The sequence below is a fragment of the Chiloscyllium punctatum genome, chromosome 10, assembly GCF_047496795.1.
Source record: "Chiloscyllium punctatum isolate Juve2018m chromosome 10, sChiPun1.3, whole genome shotgun sequence".
NCBI lineage: Eukaryota > Metazoa > Chordata > Chondrichthyes > Orectolobiformes > Hemiscylliidae > Chiloscyllium > Chiloscyllium punctatum.
In genome coordinates, this window is record NC_092748.1 from 49642313 (window position 1) to 49668292 (window position 25980).

A 25980-nucleotide genomic window follows, 5' to 3' on the forward strand; every position below is an offset into this window, starting at 1 on the left:
TAGCATCAATCACTGATTTGGTATTTGCTAAAGTAATTGATTTTGTCTACAAAATAAAAATGGGACAAAGACTAGTATTTGTGTTAAGGATTAGTAGAAGCAGACAACTGGAATCTGTCTTTTGCTGTTTCTATGAAAGGTATATGTTGGGAACCTATATTGAAATAATGGGATTCCCCAAAAGTACCTTCATATTTCATGACTGCCATTTTTTAGTAATTGCACAATTATCCTTGTAACTGATCTGGATTATTTCTATCAATTTTTATATATTGTTCATTGAATAATTCTGAAAATGATATGAAAAAGACCACAAAATGCTATTAACTTCAAAAGAAATTGCAGGAACAGAGGAGTAAATGTGGTTGTAAAAGCAGGCAAAGCTGAATGTCTGTTTGATAAAGATTACAATTGTACGTAGCACAAATATACAGACACATCTCATTACTATCAAATCAGTGAAACTGAAACATTTTAGTCAACCCTCAAAAGGTTCATTATCATTGTCAGTAGGAACAGATATTTTCACTTCCACCTCATTAACTACTTTCCAATTTGGGTGAAGACATATGCAGGTACAAATCAAGGTATTAAAGAGGAATGGTCCTTATAACACAAGTGTTGAAACAACAAATATTCCCTTCCCTTTAATTCAAAGTATTACGTGATTTGAAATAAAGCTCCATGCATTTGGAAATTTGTTACCTTCTTTGATTTTACAGCTAATCTTTCAGTGCCATTCAGTGCTATGTGATTTTAAACATTTATCTGAAAAATTTTGGAACACACAGAAGAAAACAGGTTGTGTTTGTTATTGGTGATAAAGCAATGACTCACAGAAATTTAACAGATATAGAATAAGCCCGAGGAAGAGGCTGGTGCAGTTACAACATTTAGAAGGTGTCTGTGCTGTGCATCTCTATGACTCTATAGAAGGTGTGACTATTTTTATTTGTTCAAGGAATGTGAATGATGCTGGTGGAGCTAGCATTTATTGCCTATCACAATTGCCTTTGAGAAGATGGTGGTAAGTCCACCTCTACTGTTCATGTATGATGCCAGAATATTATTAAGGATGTGATAATACAACACTTAAAGTACCAATGGGGGTCATATAAAGTCAACTGGGATTTATGAAAGGGAAATTGACTTTAATAAAACTAGAATTTTTTGAGAGCATAACTAATAGAATAGATGAAGAAGAACAGTGGATGTAACGTACTTTTGATTTTCAGAAAGCTTGATTAAAGTCCCATATAAGAGATTATTGTGTAAAGTTGAAGCATGTTGAGATTGATTGTAATATACTAGCATGGATGGCAGAATTGGTTAGACAGGAAATCGCGTAGGAATAAAAATGTTAATTTCAGAGTGGAAGATCGTAACAAGTGAGATACCTCCGGGATCTGTGCTTGGTCTTAAGCTATTCACAATAGATATGAATGATTGGAATGAGAGAATCAAAGGTAATATTTATGAACTTGCTGACATTACAAAACCACATGGAAATGAAAGTGGCGAGGAGAACTTGGAGAGGCTTCAGGATGATTTGGACAAGTGAAGGGAGTGGGAAAATGCATGGCAGATGCAATGTAATGTGGATAAATGTAAAATTTGGCTACTTTGGTAGTGGCAGAGTATTATTTGTTCAGTGATAGATTGGAAACGTTGACATATGAAGGATCCCCTGTCTCCTTATACATTGATCATTGAAAGCAAGTATGCAGATGTATAAAACATTTAGGAAGGCAAATCATATGTTTATTGCAAGAGGATTTGAGTATAGGAGCAAGGAAATCAACCTGTTGCTGTACAGGGCTTTGGTGAGAGCACAACTGGACTGTTGTGTGCTGCTTTTTAGTCTCCTTAACCAAGAAAAGATATATTTGCCATAATGTAAGTGCACTAGACTGATTCCTAGCATGGCAGGTTTGTCCTGTCAGGAGAAGTTTGGGTTCACTGGGCCTGTATTCACTGCACTTAAGAAGAACGAGACTAGTTCTCATTCAAATGTATATATTTCTGTCCGGGCTCGACAGACTGGATGTAGGAATAATAGTTCCCTTGGCCAAAGGGGTCCAGAACAAGGGGTCATAGGCTCAGGATACGTGGTGGATGAATTTGAGCGGAGGTGATAAAATATATTTTCAGTCAGAGTGGTGAACCTGTTGAATCCTCCATCATAAAAGTGTAGAGGTGGTCATTGAATATGTTTAAGAAAGAAATTGGTAGATTTCTAGAATGCAAAGGTGGGGCATGGGGAGAGAGCAGAGTATGGCACTGAGATAGAGGATCATCCATGATGTTGAATGATGTGGTGTGTTTAATGGGTGAAAAGGTCTACTTCTAGTTTAACTTATTTTGTTTACAATGGGTGCACCAGCTATGCTTTTAAAAAGAGATTTCCAATGTTTTGATTGAATGATGATGGAGCAATGGTGATGTAGTTCTGTATTAGGCTGTTGGGGTTTTAGGGAGGATCTTGCAAGGTAGTGATGTTCTTATACATATGTTATCCATGTCCTGTGTGATACCACTGGTTTGGAAATGCTCACACGTGATCAACCCTCAGCACCCCCCACCCCCCAAACCTCCATCACACAGTACGTGCATTTATGAACAGACCTGCTGAGTATCAGCAATCCTTTCATCATAAGCCAATGGCCGGTTGTAAAAGTGGTTAAAAATTCTTGTATTCAGATAATGGAACGAATGTGGAATTTCTACCTTCATTATCCATGGCTGCAGGCTACAATATGTATGTAAAAGTGCTTTATTCTTCTATTTCTGTACTTAGTTCTTCGCAGTTTGGGAATCTGGAGGTTTCTACTTGCCAGTTCTTCTGCTTGCCAGTTTGTTAATCTAGTTTCCTAATTCCTTTTCTATACCATTGTTATTGTTGTTGTCGTCGTCGTTGTCATTGTTGTCAGCGGCGGCCACAATAGCTTGCTGTCCACCCTCTCCTCTCATGGTACTCTGAAGTTTCTATGGCATTCTTGACACTAGCACTATTGAGGAAACATACTTTTCTGGATTCGCATCTATCATTGCAGTATCTCCTATAAGTATTGCTTTTCCTGTCATCTTTGTGTTTCTTTGTACAGCTGGGCAGTGCTGTTGCCGTCGTCTCGACTTTGGTGCTACTTCACATTTGAACCATCATTTGCATCAGTATTTAGACCTGAATAATGTTGGAGAGTAACATGAACTCAGGACTGTTCCATGACTTGCCTCTTTCTTCTTCAGTACCTAGTGGTTATCAATTTCCACTCCTCCTGTATTTTCTTAAGCTGGAGGGTAAACACATCCATGAACATGCTATTCACAAAGCTCTGAGCCTCATGGATGCACTGTAGTGATACCAACTGCCGGTCAACCTCTGTAACCCAGAACTCAAGCTGCTGCAGCTCATGATTCTTCCCGTACACAATATGATGTTATGATCAAGGCTAGAGGTGTGCAGTATGGATCTAGTCCCAGTACTTAACAAATGACAACACAAAGGTAAGAATTCTTGTACAAGTTACCAAAATGGTCAATTAAATACCTTCTGTTTTATTAGATTTTAAAACAAGATCTATCCTCAAGATTTCTTAATAAATGCAATTATCATTTATTATTTAAACAAAACCTATTCAGAAGATATTCAATAATTGTTAACAAACACAGTTGGTGATGAAGCTACCCAATGTGGCTAGAACGATTTTTTAAAATAAATATTGAGATGTATTTATATACATTTTCATTTGCTCTTGCATTTGACTTACACAGTCATTTCTGATCCCTTCCTCATACTTTTAGAGTAATCTTGTTTGAATTGTCTAAATATTAGGGAGAATGCTTTTTTTCCCTCAATATGAGCAGTCTTCAGTTGAAGTTTGTATTTGTAAATGGTATTGAAATAGTCTGAGATGTTGTTGGTTTTAATGTTTTTTCCACAAAGGCTGTGGAGCTATGATCAGTACATAATTTATTTCTCCCATTGACACAAAGAGACATGCTTCAAAAATGTTTAAGAGCTGTAGCGATCTCATTCTTTCTTATCCCATCATAGTGTATCTCTTTTGATGTCTGTTGTGCTTTTCAGAGAAGTATCCGACTAGCTTCACTATGCCAAAACCAGTTTCTAAAATAGAACTTCACCCACTCGCAAATCATTAATGTCAATTGCTACCTTGAAAAGCTTAGTGAAATTTGGTACAATGAACACTGGTTATTCATTCAAAATAATTTTCAATTTCTCAATAAATACCCAACTTAAACACTTCGCCATTCTTTTGAAGCAAATCCAACAGTGGAACAACTATAGTGATAAAATTTGTCACAAACCTGTGATTGAAACGACACTTTCCCAAAAATTCATTATTTGTCATTTAACTTTTAAAATGGCAGGGAACTTCTGTAATGTTTGTACAATTTTTTGTTCTTGGCAGCACTTGCGTTTGTCCTACTGTATATCCTGGGTGGGTTATTCACTCCTTTGCAAGTTCATATTTTGTCAGATTTACCACGGAATCCATTGATTTTTACACTTTTCTAAGCAAAGCTTCCAGCTGTCCCAAGAAGATGTTGTTCTCAAGTGTAACTGTATATAGATTAATCAACAAGGTAAGCCATCCAATTAGGAATAGTTATTATTTGGCTCATCAGTGTTTGGGAAGTTGCTGGAGGATTTCTTTAAAGCAAGAATGACATTTTTCAGCATTGAAAAAGACTGTTTGAGACGAAAGACTGATCTCTCTTTAGATGTGGGTGTTGAAGGAATGTCTCAGTATACCGTTAACAGATCTATTTTGGCAAGAAATCTGATATTGCTTGTCTTCTAAGATAACAGTTAACTTTGTTTAGATTAAATTAGATTAGATTAGATTACTTACAGTGTGGAAACAGGCCCTTCGGCCCAACAAGTCCACACCGCCCCGCCGAAGCGTAACCCACCCATACCCCTACATCTACATCTACCCCTTACCTAACACTACGGGCAATTTAGCATGGCCAATTCACCTGACCTGCACATTTTTTGGACCATGGGAGGAAACCGGAGCACCCGGAGGAAACCCACGCAGACACGGGGAGAACGTGCAAACTCCACACAGTCAATCGCCTGAGGCGGGAATTGAACCCGGATCTCCGGCGCTGTGAGGCAGCAGTGCTAACCACTGTGCCACCGTGCCGCCCACGGTGTTACTGCAGTGACCTTTCTGTAGTTAATGCAGAATCTGGTTGAACCATAAGGTACAGGCACTAACACTACGAGGGAACTCCCATTCTCCACTGGGTCATGGATTAGACTGAAAATGTTCCCTTTTACAAATCATTGAGGGATGAATCTTTCACCTGTACAAAAGTATTCAGAAACTGTCAAAGCCATTTTGATAAAATGATGTGCAGAAAGCCTGATTTCCTTCCTTTTTATCCTTTTCTATTTATTAATACTGCGTTTATAAATAAATTATGTCCTTGTTTGGTACCCAGCTACTATACCCCACTATTGTTAGTGAGGCTGGAGGAATAAAATATTGCTGTAATCACACTATTTCATAGGATACAAAATAAAATATTTTCTTTCTCTCTGTTAACAAGATGAGAAAGTGTGTATCAATTTTAGCTTTTAGTCAAAAATCTATTGAAGAACTTTTGGAATAACCACCTTTTTTCTTCATCCAAACAAAATTTATTCAATGGAGTAACATATCCAGCAAGTAATATAGACATATGCATGGTTATTCCTCTGCATACAAACTCATTTGATCGCATTCTATCACTGTGATCAGTGAGCTCTTCTTGAAGGCAGGATCATAAAACACAGAACGTTCCAGAGTCTGTTGCTCTACATTCTGGCACCTATGGTCAAACCACGAGTTGTACATTGTTGTCTCTGAAGTTTTGAGAAACAGCATGCTCAGGGAATACATTTCTGAGATATCTTTATTTCTTTATTTTTCTACTTTATATCTAAGATTTTGTACCTTGGTAACTTTCTACCTAAGATGGCGCTGGAGAATGTAGTCTGTACAGTCAGTTCTGTTATAACATGGTAGTTTCGTTCTTGTGCAATCCTGCATTATAAGAAAATCGTGTAACAGCAGCACCATTTAAACTAATGGGAATCGCGTTATAACCAATATATGTTTACAACCTTGCACTTTAGAAATATTCATCAATTGTGTGATAGTCAATTCGTGTTAATGAAATACGCATTATAGCAGAATGACCTGTACTGTTGTATTCTTGTACTTGAGTACATGTGACAACAATATCTAATACTAATTCTAATATTTGTTGAATTGGTCTTTAAAAACAAAAAAATAGATTTCAGCACAAACTCAGCAGAGGATTTTCTTTTCAAAAATGGAGAACTGAACTGAGTGGCTTGACCTTAGCAGGCTTTCCTCTAAGATAAAACAAAAATCTCTCCAATCCACTCATCGTTCGGAAATAGAACCCGATGGTGAGACGTTTTTTGCAGATATCTGTCCAGTCCATCAGTATTGATTTTGTTTTGGAGCTTTTCTTGAATAATTGTGGAACTAGCTTCATCCATGATGCTAGTGTTTGTTGCTGTAGATGTGGCAAAGGCAAAACTGATGAGAATTTCTCCAGCACACTCTTGTGTTGCTGATGTCCAGTTCAGGTCTTGCAGCAGCATAGGTGTGTGGTAACAGGGTAACGTTAGCAGTTTTGATGACTTGCCCTTGCTTTTATAGCTTGTTGAAGAATGAACTGACAAAACAGATCCAATTTTGGTTCACTTTATTGAATTTCCTGTGTGATAGGTCTCATACTATTTACAATCCACCTGATTGTTGCTATTCACTTGACCAAGGATCAATATGATCAGCCATGATCATATTGAATGGTGGTGCAGGCTCGAAGGGCAAAATGGCCTACTCCTGCACCTATTGTCTGTTATCAACTGCCCTTTGTGTCAGTGTGAAATACTGCCCTCTGCTCTGTAAAGATGGTATTACATTTTTAAAAAGCATCCAATATTGTGAATAGTTTTTCATAGAATCTCTACAGTGTGGAAGCAGGCCACTTGGCCCATCAAGTCCACACCAATGCTCTGAAGACCATCCCTGCATTTCTCATGGCTAACCCACTGGCCTCCACATCCCTGGACACTGTGGGCTTTTTCAAATGGTCAGTCCACCTAACCTGAACATCTTTTGACTGTGGGAGAAAACTGGAGCACCCGGAGGAAACCCACACACACAGGCAAACTCCACATAGTCACCCGAGGATGAAATTAAACCTGGGCCCCTGGCTCTGTGAGGCAGCAGGGCTCTGAGCCACCAACCAAATGATTGGGGAAATTTTCAAACTCAGCAAAGGATGACTTAAAGGTGGAAAATTGATTTTTAAGAGTAAGCTAACAAGGAAGCTGAAAAACTCCAAAGAATCTGCAGTAGTGAGTTCTTTCTTGATTATATGTTTTTTGAGATATGTCTCTTGATTAAACTTAAAATATAAGCCATAACTATTAATTTAACCTGGGGCAGTGTTTGTAGAGGAATAAGACGGTGTTATTTTCTGGGTCTGTAGATTGCGAAGGAGCAAAAATGGCCTTTGATTGAGTGATATGCACTTCTTGTCAGATGTGGGAGTTTAAAGAGAGTTTAAGGTTTACTGCGGATTATATCTGCCATTAATGCTGTTGGCTGCAAATCTTATCAGATCAAATGGATCGGTTAGAGAGACAGTTAGAAGCAATGAGGAATTTGCAACAACAACAGTATGTGACGGATGGTAGTTATAGGAAGGAGGGAAAGTCTCCGATACAGTCACATAGATGAATTAACTCCAGGAAAGGTAAGAGAGGTAGGCAGCTAGTGCAAGAGTCTTTTGTGGATATACCCATTTCAAACAAGTATGCTGTTTTGGAAAATATCGGGGGTGATGGATTCTCAGGGGAACGTAGCACGAACAGCCAAGTTTCTGGTATTGAGACTGGCTCCAATGCAACGAGGGGTACCTCTCGTCCCAAGAGATCAATTGTGTTAGGGGATTCTCTAGTCCAAGGTACAGACAGAGTTTCTGTGGCCAGCAGAGAAAAAGCAGAATGGTTTGTTGCTTCCCTAGTAACAGGATCAAGGATCTCTGAGATGGGGCAGAATGTTCTCACGGGGGAGGGGTGCCAACAAGAGCGGCTGTACAGGACATTGGTTCGGCCAATGTTGGAATATTGCGTTCAATTCTGGTCTCCTTCCTATTGGAAAGATGTTGTGAAACTTGAAAGGATTCAAAAAAGATTTACAAGGATGTTGCCAGGGTTGGAGGATTTGAGCTATAGGGAGAGGCTGAACAGGCTGAGGCTGTTTTCCCTGGAGTGTCGGAGGCTGAGGGGTGACCTTATAGAGGTTTATATAATCATGAGGGCATGGATAGGATAAATAGACAAAGTCTTTTCCCTGGGGTTGGGGAGTCCAGAACTAGAAGGCATAGTTTTAGGGTGAGAGGGGAAAAATATAAAAGAGACCTAAGGGGCACCTTTTTCACACAGAGGGTGGTACGTGTATGGAATGAGCTGCCAGAGGATGTGGTGGAGGTGGTACAATTGCAACATTTAAGAGGCATTTGGATGGGTATATGAATAGGAAGGGTTTGGAGGGATATGGGCCGGGTGCTGGCAGGTGGGACTAGATTGGATTGGGATTTATTGCATAGAACATTACAGCGCAGTACAGGTCCTTCGGCCCTCGATGTTGCGCTGACCAGACATACCAATCTGAAGCCCATCTAACCTACACTATTCCATGTACGTCCATATGTTTGTGTGTCTGGTCGGCGTGGACAGGTTGGACCGAAGGGTCTGTTTCCATACTTTGCATCTCTAACACTCTATAACAAACACACAGCTTCTGCATGTGCATAACAAAGAAGAGACTAGTTCAAGTAAACTTTGGTCCCTTGGACGATATTAATAATGGAAAGAAAATAGCAGAAACTTTGAACAAATATTTTTTCAGTTTCATGGTGAAAGACATACAAGCATTTCAATAATCATAGAAAATCAAGGAGCAAAAAAGGGGCGAGGAACTTAAAAACAATCATCATTAGTTTTTGCAGTAGTTTATATCTAATGGGGTAAAGGCCATCAAGTCCATTGGACCTGATAGTTGCTGGAAAGGGTCTTAAAAGAAGTAGCTTCAGCAGTAGTGGATGCATTGATTACAATCTTCCAAAGTTCCCTAAATTCTGAAAAGGTGCCAGTAGATCAGTAAATTGCAAAAGTAACATCTCTATTGGACGAAGGAAGAAGACAGAAGATCATAGACCAGTTAGCCTAATATCCGTCATTGAGAAAAATGCTGGAATCCGTTATTAAGGAAGTAGTAGCAGAACAAAAATCATAATCCAATCAAGCAGACCATCATTAAGGATGTAACAAAGTAATTGGAGAAAGGCGATCAAGTAAATGTAGTGGATTTATTCAAGGCATTTCATTAAGGTGCCATGTAAAAAGCTACTGCACAGTTTAAGAGCTCATGTATGACTGATAGCATAGTTAGAGGATTGGTTAAAAAGCTGGAAAAAGAGGCAGTATAAATCAATCATTCCCAAGGTGGCAAACTGTTAAATTGTAGTGTGCAACAGGGATTATTAAAATACCTCAACTCTTTAAAGTCTGTATTAATGACTATGATGAAAGGACTAAATGTATCCAAATTTGCTCATGATACAAAGCTAGCTGGAAAAGCAAGTTATGAGAAGAACAAAAAGACTAAGGAATGGTCAAAAGTTTGTCAAATCACACGTTTGGAAATGTGAGTTTATCCACGTTACGAACAAGAATATTCAAGGGAAATATTGCTTTAATGGGAAGAGATAGAGACTTAGAGTTGGAAAAGACCCTACGGTCCAACTTGACCATGCCGACCAAATAACCTAATCTAACCATTTGCCAGCACTTGGCCTGTATCCCACCTAAGCCCTTGCTATTTATATAATCATCCAGATGCCTTTTAAGTGTTGTAATTGTGCCAACCTCCACCACTTCCTCTGGGAGCTCATTCCATACATGCACCACCCTTTGCATGAGAAAGTTGCCCCTTAGGTCCCTTTTAAATGTTTCCCCTCTGACTCTAAACCTATGCCCTCGAGATTTGAACCGTGCCAAAATAAAGCCAAGATCTGGGTAACTTCAAGCATGAAACATAAAGATTAATTTACAGGCACAAGAGGTGAATTAGGAACGCAAATAGAATGTTAACTTTTATTGCAAGGGAATGAGTATACAAGTAGAGATATAATGTTACAAGTGTACATACATGGCATTGATAAAGCCCTAATTGGGATACTGCATGTAATTTTGGTCTCATTATTTAACAAAAGTTTGCTTGCATTGATGGCAGTTCAGAGAAAGCTATCCAGAGATTGACTCTAAGAATGAATGAATTGTCTTTAATGAAGAAAGTTGAAGGATGTTGGACCTATACTCATTGGAATTTAGAGAGATGATTTTATTGAAACATGAGATTCTGGGGGCTTGACAAAGTGGACATTGTGAGGGCATTTCACCTTGTTTGGGGATTTAGAATTGGGGCACATAGTTATTGTATAGGGATCTACCATTTAATAGTGTGATGCAGGAGTTAAAACCTTTGGAATTCTCTACTCCAGAGAGCTGTGGGGTCTGGGCTGAGCTGAGTGATTGTCGAGAGTCTGTTGCTGGAAAAGCACAGCAGGTCAGGCAGCATCCAAAGAGCAGGAGAATCAATGTTCATTAGGGCTCCGGCCTTGAAACATTGATTCTCCTGCTCATCAAATACTGCCTGACCTGCTGTGCTTTTCCAGCAACACACTCTAGATTCTGATCTCCAGCGTATGCAGACCTCACTTTCTCCTGAGCTGAGTTATTGAATAGCTTCAAAGCTGAGAAATTATTTCTTGAACCAAAGGGGTGTGTAGGCTTCTAGGGACCAGGGAGGAAATGGAATTGAAGCAAAGATCAGATCAGTTGTGATCTTCTTAAAGGAGCGAGCTCAACATATTGTATGACCACTTCTACTCTTAGATATTTCTTACGTTTCTAAACCAAGCACAGGAATGTGCTCCTCACCTCTGCATACCTTGTGGTTGGATTGCAAGATTTTATTTAAAATTAGATTCCCTACAGTACGTAAACAGGCCATTCAGCCCTCCAAAGAGTAACCCACCCACATCCATTCCCCTACATTTACCCCTGACTAATGTACCTAACACTATGGGCAATTTAGCATGAGCAATTTAGCATGGCCAATTCACCTAACTCCCACAATTTTTGGATTATGGGAGGAAACTGGAGCACCCGGAGGAAACCCATGCAGACATAGGGAGAATGTGCAAACTCCACACAGACATTCACCCTAGGCTGGAATCAAACTCTGGTCCCTGGTGCAGAGAGGCAGCTGTGCTACCACAGGTATCATTCAAAGCACTAAAAAAAATTGGTTCTTTTGAAGGTGAGGGTTTCGGTTATGGATCAGCAAACAAGTGCTGACACATCTTGACTGAATTGTTTCTTTGGGCTGAATTTTCCTGTTATTTTTGGAGAAGTGTTTTCTCGAGTGAGATCCAAGGATAATTCATAGGCCATGGCAAACTACAGACAATGTTAACTTTTCTCATGCAACCTTCCACTCTTAATTTCATTACTTATGCAACTGGCCTTTGGCCTGTCTTGTGGAAGGAGATTGGAAGTGCTCACTGTTCCTGGGACTTTGTGATATTCATGTGCTGGCAACATATTTAAAATTCAGCTCCAGAACACTTAAGGTGCTACAACAAGAAAGTACCCTTAACACTGATGTTCCACTGCTGTCACTGAGGAAATGGCCCAGAAAGGTAAGTTAACTCATCAGTTTACTGACAGGGACCTAGTGTTTCTGGTGGATGTTGTGGTGGAAAAGAGGGTAGAGATTTCTCCTGACCAGCAAAGAAGGCCACCAGAGTTAGCGAATCTGGATTAAGTTAGTGGCCTGGGTCAGAACAATGTGCTTGAATTCACATAGTGACCATGAATCCATTGTTGATTGTCAGAAAACTCATCTGCTTCACTCATGTCCAATTAAGGAACAAAACTCCCACCCTTACCTGATCTGGCCTATGACTGACTCCAGACCAACAGCAGTGTGGTTGATTCTTAATTGCCTTTGGCAATTAGGGATGGGCAATAAATGTTGGCCTAGCTAGCGACACCCTTATCCTGTGAACAAATGAAATAAAAAGTATAGGGAGAAGGTCAGCAATGCTACATGCCATTTTCTCTACCTCGTGCTTACAGGACTAGAGCTTACTTTAACTCTGTCATTGAACATTTCTCTCACAAAGACTCATGGACTGCAAGTCTCATTTTTCCAGCATCTTCTCCATTCAACAGCCTTCCCATTCTTATCTTCCTAAACTACTGACCATTCCTGCACTTAATGCATCCTGTTTATTAACTGGCTCATCTCATCTCCTACGCTTTCCCAGGATCACCACTAACTGCTCTTTGATTTGCTTTCATCAGATGCAATACTTCCCTTTGTTTCATTACAGGGAAAGAGTGGACAACCCCCTGGACTGATACCGCCACAACATGCTGACTTGGTACAATTTAGCATTCAGTTTGAGAGAGAAACTCTGGGTCGGAAGCAACTGTGTTAAACTTAACTATGGGGAAATTACAAAAGAATGAGGGCAGAGTTAGTTGGAGTGAACTGGGAAGGGAATTTTGCAGCAAAGATCGTAGAGGAACAATGGCAGACATTTTAAGAATATAGACCATGGCTCACGAGAAAAGTATATCCCAGTAGGAAGGCTCAATGCTAGGAATGGCATAAACTAACCGTAGTTAACCAAGGGAAGTAAGGATAGCTGCAAATTGAAAGGAAAAAGTGTACGATGTGGCAAAGACTAGTGTTAAGCCAGAGGATTAGACAAGTTTTTTTAAAAATCTTAACAAAAGCTGACCAAAAGATAATAAAGAGGGAAACTTTGAGGATAAACCTCTAAGTAACATCAAAATGTACAGGAAGAACGTTTTTTCTTAAGACATATACAAAGGAAAAGAAAGGCCAAAGAGAACATGGGTCTCTTCAAGATAGAGTTTGGGGAAGTAATTATGCTGAACCATAAAATGACAGGAATTGACTAATTTACTTTGTATCAGTCTTCATGATAGAAAATCTGAATAATCAAAGGGCAAAAGGAGGAAAGGAAATAATTGCAATAACTATCAGTCACGGAAAGGTATCCGGGAAACCATTGAAGCTAAGACCAACAAGTCTCTGGACCTGATGGGATGCATCAGGATTTTTTATAAAAAAAGTAGCTATAGTGATAGTGGATACACTGATAATAATCTTTCCCAGAATCTAAAGATTCTCTGATGTCCCTGAAGATTGGAAAACTGTTTGTTGTATCACCTTTATTCAAAAAGGGAAGGAGACAAACAAAAAGGTAATTATGGACCATTTATCTTAATGTCTGTTATTGGAAAAATGTTATAATTTTTTGTAAAAGTTCTATTAGTAGAATAATTAGAGATACACAATATGATCAAATATTGCTTCACGAAGGGGAAAATCATACCTGACAAGGATATTAGAATTCTTTGAGGAGTTAACAAGCAATGAAGATAAAGTGAAAACAGTGGATGTAATGTCTTTAGATTTTCAGAAGATATTTAATGAGGTAGCATACGTTAAGCTACTAGGTAAGAGCACCGGAATTTGGCAGTAATATTGTCACATGGCTAGAACATTGGCTAGCTAATAAGACAGAGTTGGGATAAGTTAGGATGGCAGCCTGTAACTAGTTGAGTGAGTGCCACAGGAATTATTGCTGGGGCCACAATTATGTATAATATATGGTCATGAGTTGGATGAGGGAAGTGAATGTAGTATTGCCAAGTTTGTGGAAGACAGAAAAATAGGTGGGAAGGCAAGTGGTGAGGATGGCACAAACGGTCTACAGAGAGATGTAGACTGCTTGAGAGTAGTCAAAAATTTGGAAGATGGAATATCATATGGGAAAATGTGGGATTATTTGGCAGAAAAAAATAGCTGAATATTCTCTAAATGGGGAAAGACACCAAAAAGTATAGCACACAGAGTTTTGGGGGTCCTTGTGCATAAATCACAAAAGTTAACATGTAAGTTCAGCAGATAATAGGGAAGGGAAATGGAATGCTGGCCTTTATTTCAAAGTGATTCGAGTTTTAAAAGTTATTCAAGTCACTAGTTTGAGTGCTGTGAACAGTTTTGATCTCCTTTTCTAAGGAATGATTTACTGGATTTGAAGGGAGTCTAGAGAAGTTTCACTCAGCTGTTTCTGGGTATGGAGGGATTTTCTTATTTTAATGTTGAGTAGGTTGGACTTGTACTCATTGAAATCTAAAAGAATGGGAAGTTTTCTTACCAGAATATGTAAAATTCTAAGAGGGCCTCACAGGGTTGGTGTAGAGCTTGGGACCAGAAGGATAATCTCAGAACAAAGGGTCACCCATTGAAGTTGAGGTGAGGAGGAATTTCTTTAGAGGTGGGGAATCTGGAATTCTTTACCACAGGCTTATAGAGACTGGGCCGTTAAGAATTTCAGTGCTGAGATAGACAACTTTTTAATCATTAAGGGAGTCACTAAGGAAAGTTGATGTGAGGCTTATCAGATCAATAATGATCTAATTGAATGCTAGAGCAAAGTGGCCTGGCTGAATGGCCTATTTTTACTACTTTGGTTTTATGATTTGAACAATCCACCTGTGATCGTGAGACTGGTTGCATGTGATTTGCAGGACTGACTGTGGCTAAATCCTTGGACTAGAACTAAATGAGCTCTTTGAATAGTGCAGTGGTATCCCCTGCCTCACTTAGTCCTCCTTGGCTTCACTAAGGACTAGTCCCCTTAGACTTTCATGCATGGCAAATGTTTGCTGCTTAAGTTTCTGGCACATGACATTGATTTAGCATTCTGCAATAGAACTACATGTCCATCTCCTTAAGTGATCAGTGTTCTGAACCGTGACCGGCTGTTTTCCTACTTATGTGCCAAAAGGCAGTTCAACCCATAGAGGTAGTGGAAGAGCATTGATGATGACAAGAGGAACTGAACAAGATAAAAGACTGAATTGTGATGGAGAAGGTAAGCATCATTGCATTGGGACTAGACTATAATCGTTTAGTAAAGGAGAATTGACATTGGCTACAATGGACAAAGTGCTGCAGAATGAAGGACTGGGGAGTCATTTATAGGCTGAAGGTGAGGCGAAATGGATGTTATACATGTGGAAACTATTAGGAAGGTAATATCATGTTTTACCAGGCTCCACCAACAGAAAATTGAGCCTGCTCCTCTCTTCAAGTTCCCTTTAGTTTTTCATCCAATACCATGCCATTTCCCTCCCAAAGCAGAAAAAAAAACAAGAGAACTAGAAAACAGAAGGAAACAAAAAAGAGAAACATCCAAAAGTCATGATGACAAAGACAACCAAATAGAGTCTGAGGATTTTAGCTAAAATGAGCCATACCGTAGGAGATGCACAAGACAAATTTAAAATAATTGTACATTATATTTTGGTGTCACAATGTTACTGTGTAAAATGTTATATTGTACTATAAATTTCAATTAAATTGTATTATGTGGCCGGATATACTAATATATATTTTATTTATATGATTTAGTCTAATAGATTTTATGATAAATCTGCTTCTTGTTAACTGCGCTATTTTGGAGAAGCCTAATGTTGCACTGCCTGAAAAATTACAGGTAGAATGATTTCAGCAAATGTCATTGTAATTTCTCACTGCTTTATCTATGATTCCCTGGATGTGATATTTTTCTTATAACTTGGTTTCTAATAATCAAACCACTTCAACATTTCTATTAATTGTCCTTTCATTTTAATGCATAAGTAATGTATCTACATGTAAAAAGCAATCAGCAATGATTACGAAGCATGTTTCAATGGAAATAGTGAACTTGAAGGTATGCATAATATATAAGGGTGTTGGATTTGCATAAAGGCAACTTGCTCATCGGTTTTCAAAGACAGCAGATGCTATTTCTATCTCCGTCAAAAATGATATAAATATTCTACAATGGATGCAACAATTTGTTTTAAACTATATTTAGCCAGTTGGATAAAAAACTGGCTAACCGGTCGAAGTCAGAGAGTGGTGGTAGATGGTAAATATTCAGCCTGGAGCCCACTTACAAGTGGAGTTCCGCAGGGATCAGTTCTGGGTCCTCTGCTGTTTGTAATTTTTATTAATGACTTGGAAGAGGGAGTCGAAGGGTGGGTCAGTAAATTTGCAGATGATACGAAGATTGGTGGAGTTGTGGATAGTGAGGAGGGCTGTTGTCGCTGCAAAGAGACTTTGATATGATGCAGAGCTGGGCTGAGGAGTGGCAGATGGAGTTCAACCCTGTCAAGTGTGAGGTTGTCCATTTTGGAAGGACAAATAAGAATGTGGAATACAGGGTTAATGGTAGGGTTCTTAGTAAGGTGGAGGAGCAGAGGGATCTTGGGGTCTATGTTCATAGATCTTGGAAAGTTGCCACTCAGGTGGATAGAGCTTGTAAGAAGGCCTATAGTGTATTGGTGTATTAGCGTTCATTAGCAGAGGGATTGAATTCAAGAGTCGTGAAGTGATGTTGCAGCTGTACAGGACCTTGGTTAGGCCACAGTTGGAGTACTGTGTGCAGTTCAGGTCGCCTCACTTTAGGAAAGATGTGGAAGCTTTGGAGAGAGTGCAGAGAAGATTTACCAGGATGTTGCCTGGAATGGAGAATAGGTCGTACGAGGATAGGTTGAGAGTGTTAGGCCTTTTCTCATTGGAACGGCGAAGGATGAGGGGTGACTTGATAGAGGTTTATAAGATGATCAGAGGAATAGAGTAGACAGTCAGAAACTTTTTCCCCGGGTACAACAGAGTGTTACAAGGGGACATAAATTTAAGGTGAAGGGTGGAAGGTATAGGGGGGATATTAGAGGTAGGTTCTTTACCCAGAGAGTGGTGGGGGCATGGAATGTGCTGCCTGTAGGAATGGCAGAGTCAGAAGCATTGGCGACCTTTAAGCGGCAATTGGATAGGTACATGGATGGGTGCTTAAGCTAGGACAAATATTCGGCACTACTTCGTGGGCCGAAGGGCCTGTTCTGTGCTGTATTGTTCTATGTTCTATATTGCAGTTTTGTTTTCTTTTTAAAAAAACGCTGCTGTATCGAGCTGTATATTTTTAACATTTGTTTTAAACAATGATTTAAAATAAAAAATGGTGGTGACCAGAGTTTTTTTGGTTTTTCTTTCAACCTGAATTTATTTATTTAACTGTACTGGTTATTGACAAAATAAAGTATTAACAATATATGCAATGGTAAATTGCTTTTTTGAAAATTGTAACAAAATCTTTGTGTCAGCAGTCTTTTTGGCATGATAACAATACTTATGATTAAGTGGTAGCAGCCACTGTGTTTGAAGATTAGGATGGTGATTGTTACTATGACTCATTGGCAATGTATTTTGCCAATTTTTGGTATTAAGTCCTGGTTAGCCCATGCATACAGTGAATGTAATTAGTGTTCCAATGAAGCTAGTACCCATCTGGAAGGAGTAACTTTTTTGTACAAGGTTGGACACTTTTTTTTGTTATTTAATCTTTAGACCTCTTACCGTGAGTGAAATTAAGATTTGGTCCAAACCCATCTTGTCATATTGATTATGTTAATGAAAAAATTGAGCCTGATTGTGTACTGAAGCTTAATTTAGTGTAATGAAAAATCTTTTGTTCATCTTCATTTTAATTCTGATACTAGTTAAGTAACTTGTGTAGAAATAAATTTATAAATGTCATATGGTGGTTTAGTCTATAGACGACGGAACTAAAACATAACCGAACCAGAAGGAAACGATGATTTCATTACAATGTGTAAGCATTTTACTAAACGTAGATTAAAACTTTTAATGAAAAAGCTTACTTAGAAGCATTAATGTCTCTCTATTTAAGGATGCAAACACCCAGAATAAATCTTTGAAATAGCAGCTGAACTTTAGATTACTTACTGTCACTAATCCATTAAATAAAATGCAGATGAAGTTGGAATGTAGGTGATAATCTGTCTGTAAATAAACATGATTAAACATTGTCCGCAAATATTTTTATACATTTTTGAATCTTGCTGACTCAGTTTCATTGCTTCCTTTTATATAAATGTCCTAACAGATATGAGATGCATTTTTGTACAAATTTGCCTTGTACTTGGCTTCATTCATTATTAAAATGTAAGTATTTATTCTTATGGCAAATATTCCAACACTCTTTTTAATTAATATGGAGAATGTTTATACATTAGTATTGAACAAAAAAGAACTCCTTGCAAAATCAGAAAGACAATACAAGTATTCAAGGCAATTTTTAATTTTACTAAGACATAATATATAGCCCTTCGAACTTGTTCTGCTATTCAATAAGATAGCGTCTGATCTTTTCATGGCCTCGGCCCCACTTACCCATCCTCTCACCATACCCCTTAATTTTTAGAACAGTAAAGGAATTATCAATCTTAGCATTAAAAACATTTACTGAGGAACCCTCAATCACTTCCCAGGGCAGGGAATTCCATAGATTCACAACCTCCTGGGTGAAGAAGTTCCTTTCAATTCAGTCCTAAATATGCTCCCCCTAATTCTGGGGCTATGCTCTCTTGTCCTTGTTTCACCCGCCAGTGGAAACATCCTCTTACTTCTATCTTACTTATTCCCTTCATTATTTTATATGTTTCTATAAGATCTCCCCTCATTCTTCTAAATTCTAATGAATATAATTCCAGTCTCTCCTTTATATGCCAACTCCAGAATCAAATTAGTGAACCTCTTCTGCACCCCTTCTAGTGCCAATATATCCTTTATCAAGTAAGAGACCAAAATTGCATACAGTATTCAGGTGTGAACTCACTAGCACTCTATAAAGCTGCAACATAATCTCTCTGCTTTTAAACTCAATCCCTTTTGCAACGAAGGACAAAATTCCATTTGCCGCCTTCATTACCTGTTGCACCTCCAGTCCAATCTTCTATTATTCATGCACAAGGACACCCAAGCCCCTCTGCCAAGCAGCGTGCTGCAATTTCTTACCATTGAAGTGATAGTCCTTTTTACTGTTATTCCTACTGAAATGAGTGATTTCACATTTATTAACATTGTACTCCATCTGCCAGAACTTTGCCCACTCACTTGAACTATCTATGTTCCCTTGAAAATTTTCACAGTCCTTGGCACACTTTGCTCTACCACTCATTTTCGTGTTATCCGCAAACTTTGACACACTATACGTGATCCCCAATTCCAAATCATCTATGTAAATTGTGAATAATTGCAGTCCCAACATTGACCCCTGAAGCACACCACAAGTCACTGATTTGCCAACCAGATCAGCACTCATTTATTCCCATTCTTTCCTTCCTGTTGGTTAACCAATCCTCTATCCATGCTAATAGATTGCCCATAACGCCTTGAATCCTTACCTTATGCAGCAGTCTTTTGTGCGGCCCCTATCGAATGCCTTTTGAAAATATAGATATACCACATCTACTGGGTCCCCATTGTCTACCGTGTTCGTAATGTCTTCATAGAATTCCAAACGATTAGTTAAGCATGAACCCATGCTGCATCTGCCCAATAGGATAATTTCTTTCTCGACGTCTTGTTATGTCTTCCTTGATAATAAACTCAAGCATTTTCCCCACTATAGAAGTTAAGTTAATTGGTCTATGATGCCCCATCTTTTGTCTACCTCCCTTATTAAACAGTGGTGTCACATTTGCTGTTTTCCAATCTGCTGGAACTGCCCCAGAGTCCAGTGAATTTTGGAAAATTTCCGCAAGTGCATTTGCTGTTTCTCCCGCCTTCTCTTTTAGCACCCTGTGATGCATTCCATCAGGGCCAGGAGACTTATCTACACTTAGCTCCATTAGTTTTCCCAACACTATCTCTTTCATGATAATGATTGATTCCAGGTCCTCACTTACCTTCGTCTCTTTGTCAATTACTGGCATGTTATTCGTATCCTCCATCCTGAAGACCAACACACAATACCTATTCAATGCCTCAGCCATTTCCTCATATCCCATTACTAAATTCCCTTTCTCATCCTCTAAAAGACCAATGTTTACTTTAGCCAGTCTTTTTTGTTTTATATATACTTTTGCTATGTCTTTATATTCTGAGCTAGTTTTTTCTCATGTTCTATCTTACTTTTCTTTATAGCTCTTATTGTGGCTTTCTGTTGACCTTTAAAGCTTTCCAAATCTTCTAGTTACCTGCTGATCTTGGTGACTTTGTATGCCTTCTCTTTCAATTTGATAGCCTCCCTTATTTCCTTAGACAGATGACAGATTACCCCTTTTCGTGCAGTCCTTCCTTTTTACTGGATATAATTTTGCTGAGCACTTTGAAAAACTGCTTCGAAAATCCTCTGATGTTCGGCACCTTCCCACCATAAAGTCTTTGCTTCCAGTCTACTTTAGCCAACTCCTCCCTCATCCTATTGTAGTCTCCCTTGTTTAAGGACAGGACCTTAGTATTGGATTTTATCTTTTAACAGGCATTAGTTATTTGTTTATTGCCCATCCCAAATTTGATATTATTTGGTGGCCTATTGACTACTCTTATCAGTGACATTTTCTTCTTAGAATTTCTAATTTCCACCCAAACAGGTTCTGTGGAGATTAAGGTTAAATCCATATCATCTTGCACCACCACCCTGATGTTGTCATTAAATATTAGAACAACACCACCTCTGTCTGTCCTTCTGAATAATCTGATACACCTGGGTATTTAATTTCCAGTCATGACCATCCTGCAAACATGCCTCTGCAATGGCTACTAAATCATATTCATTCACTATGATTTGTGTAATTAACTCATCTACCTTGTTATGAATGCTACGAGCATTCCGGTAAAGTGCCCTTATGCTAGTTTTTATACCCTCTTTATGAATCCCAACGTTAAGACATGAAATAAAAGTATGTTTTGCTGTCCTACCTTGATGTTCAATTAACTATCACCACTATATCCGGTTTTAACTAAAAGGTTCTATTAAAAGACAATTATGGATTTATTAACAATACAAAATGTATTTAATAAAGATGCAGTCGTTGGTTAACATACATACAGTATCATAATATCACTTATCTCAAGAACCCCAAAGCCAAATGCAAACACTTGCACACGTCCTCTCGCTTTCTCGAAAAAGAAACAAAAAACTCAAAAAAACTTGCTTTAGCTGTTAGATTGTACTTCCTGGCAAAAAAAATGAAGTGGAGGATGTTCTAGCTTCTGATGCTGTGGCACGTGATCAAATCACTGATCATGCACTGTTAATTCTGAAATCTTTTGGACATAGCTTGTTACAAAGTTTGATCTTTCAATCACTGTTTGAAAATAACATTAGTTTTCATCCTGAGCTGATAAAATTTCAGAAAAGTGAGAGATCAGCTGGGCAGCCTGTTGAAGGCATACTTTTCTCCAACTCAGCTTGTTCTTATTCGGCCTCCTTCTAGTTCACCTTGTTCACAGCAGGCTTCCCTCCACCTTGGCTGCATATTAGCAGGCTTTCTTCCAACTTCATCTAAATATAATGGAATAACTTCACCATGCAAATTACTGTTCAAAACAGCCCTTGCAATGTCTACAGGAAAACAAGCAGTTTTCACCAGTCATGTGATTTCTAGGAAACTTTGTTTAAAAAAAATTCCAACGTCCACATTGAACTTTAACTGGCCTCTTTTAAATAAATCACTCTAGGTATGACCATAAAACTTGAAGTAAATTCATCCTTCCACAGTCCTTCAAAACTTAGGTCCTTCAAACAATATTAAAATAAAGCATCTTTCTAACAGTAATGAAAATGTAAAAAAAAACTTAGATTGCTTTCTCATTATCTGATTTAAAAGAAGAAAACACCACCATCTATAATTGGAAAGAATAAAGGTTTGAAAGCTTAAATTTACAATTTGATACTTGAAGGGAAAGGAGCATGCCTGAGGTTCTGTTAAGTTTTTAAATTATATAAAAAAACACACATAAAAATAACCACAGATTTTATAGCCTTGAGCAGATGTCTAGGATTCATATCATCCTAAAAAGATGTCTGACAAAAATGTACCATACCCTTTCCAGCCGTGTACGGATCCCAGGAACACCAATTATTCAGACTCACTGATTTGCCATTTGATTATTTGGCACTGCAACTGAACTGATCTGATATGGTAACTTTGTCATGCACGAAAACGCAATTTAGTTACAAAGCCTTGCCATCCGGCCCCTGTTTTTCACTGTCCATCTCTCTCCCTGCCTTTGTCAATCATTTTCTCTTTTCTGGTGCTGTTGATCTCTGTTTGTTCCTCTTCCTCTGTCATTCTATTTCTCCTTCTCTCTCATTGTCTTCATTTTTCCAATCAGCTTTCTCTTGTTTTTGTGTCTCTTTCTTCTCTGCGCTTCTTCCCTTCTCCTCCTTGCTACTCCTCATAATTTGCAGTGATTGTTTTTGAATGGACCCAACATTTCCAGCATCCATGATTGGTCACAATTGCACAAATGAATTAGCTAATTGTTACCAGTCAAATCTCACTTTGCATACAAAGCCCTGGTGTCAGGACATCAACCACAGCTTCTACCACTGCTTGAACAATGCAGCAGTGTAAACACCACATACGTGAGTTTTAATAGCTTACTTTTAATAATAGTGATTCCTTCCGCAGTCCTTGGTTTTAAAACCATTCCTTTTCCATTTCAGTCTACAATCAAAACGTCAGAAACTAAAATGATACAATCTTCATATATCTGAATTGGTAGTTTATCATATATAGTTGGATTACCTGATCCATTGACCCTTACTGGTGAAATCAATGAAGGTACAAATAGAAAATAGCCTGGATTTTATAGTATGATTAATGGTTATACGGTCTGTGCTCACCATTAATTTGGAATGAATTCGATGATGACTTTGATTCTGTACATGCATAGATAAATGCAGAAATCAGGTTGTGGTCTGCTTTGCCCTGCTGCTGTAAAAACTTTATTACACCATACCTCACTGATAGACTTGTCATGCAAACATTTGAAAGATATGAAGTTGTGCTGTGTGCTGACTATAATCCACTAAACATATCTGAAAAACATTGGGAACCATTGAATTAAGTTCCAATGTGGAGGTCAGGACCACAACGGTTGCAAGTGCGAAATTTGACTTTGAGAGCCCCATGATGGTAGTAGTCCCTCTGGAGCTCCAACTAAGTTAGAAAATTTGTTTCTGCTCCAGCAGGCATTAGCACTCCCAGTTCCCTTCTACTCCCAATCCACATTCTGGTTTCACAGGTCTTTACAGTGAACCCACAGATGTGTTAACACCCATCCTCTCAAAAAGCTCTTGCTGAGAGGTCACAAAGTGTAAACGTTTTCCAATCTCAAATTGGGGTCACGGTAGGATGACGTTTGTGAATCGCTGTCTTTATTAAAAACAGAAAAGACGGAAAATGTGTATGCGGTCAGTCGGCATCTGGAGAGAGTGAAATAAAACTAATTTAATGAATTCCAGCACCTGCAATAGTTTGCATAGGCCTGTCCATTAAAGTTTTAATCAATTTTTATCAGTGTGATAAATCTTAATTAGGACAACACAACCTCTGAAATAATTGGTAATTCACTTTTACAAGCATACTGTCTCATTTTTGCAGATTCCAGTTGGAGATTTTAGAAAGCTAAACACACATTTTGTTTATCTTTCTCCTTCATCCCTACGAATGCCACTTTTCTTTCACGAAATTTCTTTTTCGTATGTGATGTTAGTTTGAGTTAAATACTCCAGCTTCTATGTCCTGGTACAAGATTGGGGATGGGGGAAAGATGAAATTTCAGTCCTCAAAAACTAATGGATTTGGGTCTAGTGGGATGTATAAATGCGAAACCTAATCCTAATCACTTGCTTTCGTGGAGATGTGATGGCGATGGGGTAACCATTCTTTATGTCGACATATCAGTTTTAAACTTATTGTGGCTAACGAGTTTAACCAAACCTAGTTGACCTGGCAGGTAAAGGTGTGTGATAGCAGCGCGATCCAACAGTGAACCTTTCTCATTTACTACTTATGAAAGATTCCTCATTTCCATCTTTTTTGACTTTGAACTCTAAATTCCTTTTGCTCCTTTTTGAGATGTTCATATCACCATGGCCTCTGATCTCCCCTTTTAGCCTTCAATCTTCCCTTCTCTTTCATCTCCACAATGGTTTTTCTGAACTATCCCTTTGGCCTTTCTGTTCTTGGGCTGTGGCCTGGTGCCAAGGGTCTGTCTGTCTAACAGCCAAATAATTGTGGCTGGAAAATGGAAGTGAAACTGTCAATTGGTCATTGTGTTAAATTTGACAGGACCTGAAGTAAAACAGTACTCCCCAATCCTAACATTTTCCTCTGCTTTTGAAGTAAGATTAAGTTCCGTGTGTCTTGAAGATAATTTTCGAATCTAATTGGTTGGTTAAAGAAGCATTGCTTGCGCATGCCAAGGCTCCCCTGTTGAGTGTTGTGCTATATCTGACTGACAAAGACTGTGCATTGCCTCTCAGAAGCTATATTAAAGGTTTATGGGCAACAGTAACTATGAATAATGAGTGCCATTTGCTCACTGCTGCCTGCAAAAATGTTTGCCAATGTGAAATGCCTTTGGGTTATACTACATTTCAAAATCACCCAAATATTGTGTGCTGCTGAACTATAAAATTCCCCATACAGACACTATAAAACCATTAGATCCTCCCTCCTTGCTAGAATGTCTCAAGTTTCCCTATCCTCAGTACAGACATGTGATGGTCTTTTTCCAGTTGTGCTGTATTCCAGGATCAAACATCAAGTGCCTTCAAAGTGCGACTACCTTGATTGTCCTGAATGAACCTTGCATTCTTGCTGTTGATTGCAGCATTCTTGCTGTTTTAAACGTCTTGCATATTCCGGACATTATAAATGATAAAAATAGAGCTTTTGAGTATAAATAGTATGTAATAACTTAAACTATTCATGCAGTTTCCACAGAAAAATGAATGAATTTACAGAAATAAAATGCTAGAACACAATATCATATTATAACAGATAAGACTCTGATTGTTCTAACATTGAATATCCTCCAACTTAGTGTGAGCAACAATTGCAAAGTTGTGTTTTTTTGTCTTTTACAATTTGACCAAAGCTCACCAAACCAGTGGAAAATTTGAGAAATTTCAAGACCGTGACTCAGTATGTTAGTTTTGAAATAGCATTTGTATTTGAAGTCAACTCTGTTGATAGAAATGGTCGTGCCCCCTTATTAAATTAGTTAAATTGAGAGTTTCTGCTAATTACCATAATTTCTGAAAGTTTGACAAGGCTGTCACAATTTGTTTTTCTAAGTGCAGCAATATGCAATTTTTAAGAGCTTTTAAACTCATTTAGAGTTCACTACAACTACTATTGTGCTCTAATAAAATTGGTAAATAGTTCCGTAATTTTAAAAATCTACTTTAGAGTTAGTTAAAATTATTTTACTCAGGTATTTCTAGAACATCCATTTAAAAATATTTATTTACGTGATAACTCAATTTTCAGCTGCATTAATAAAATTGCACCAGGTTAGAGCTTCCTTCCTTCATAGTTCAGAGAATTAAAACACTGACACATGAAAACTTACTGTGGATTAATGTTGAAGTATTAAGTACAGAAACTGATTGGGAGAGTTACATTCCAGAATGAAACTCATAGATTCGTGCAACAAAACAAAACTATTAATGGATTGGTATTTTGTTGCTTAACATTGTTTTCTTGCCATCATTAAACTATTTCGCTGACGTAACATGAACAATTAAATGAGCATCCACCAGTGTATCCAATTTTACATTTCTGCAGTCAGCTGTGAACTTTCCTTCAACTGGCAAAAATAATCAGGGGCTTTTCAGAGCAGGTGTTAGTCAAGTGAATCCAGGGTTCCTTAATGT

At 38.3% G+C, this 25980-nt stretch overlaps 1 protein-coding gene across 8 annotated transcripts in view; it reads left to right on the forward strand.

Moving 5' to 3' along the window:
- cerkl (CERK like autophagy regulator) overlaps window positions 1–25980 on the forward strand; it is a 159811-nt gene that overhangs the window by 16155 nt on the left and 117676 nt on the right. Inside the window, exon 1 of one of the 8 annotated variants that reach the window (XM_072579085.1) lies at window positions 17524–17594. The exons of the other annotated variants lie outside the window; for them this stretch is intronic. The gene's annotated coding sequence lies outside the window, so the exon portion shown is untranslated. Of the gene's footprint in view, window positions 1–17523; window positions 17595–25980 lie in introns of those variants that run through there. 8 annotated transcript variants of the gene reach the window in all.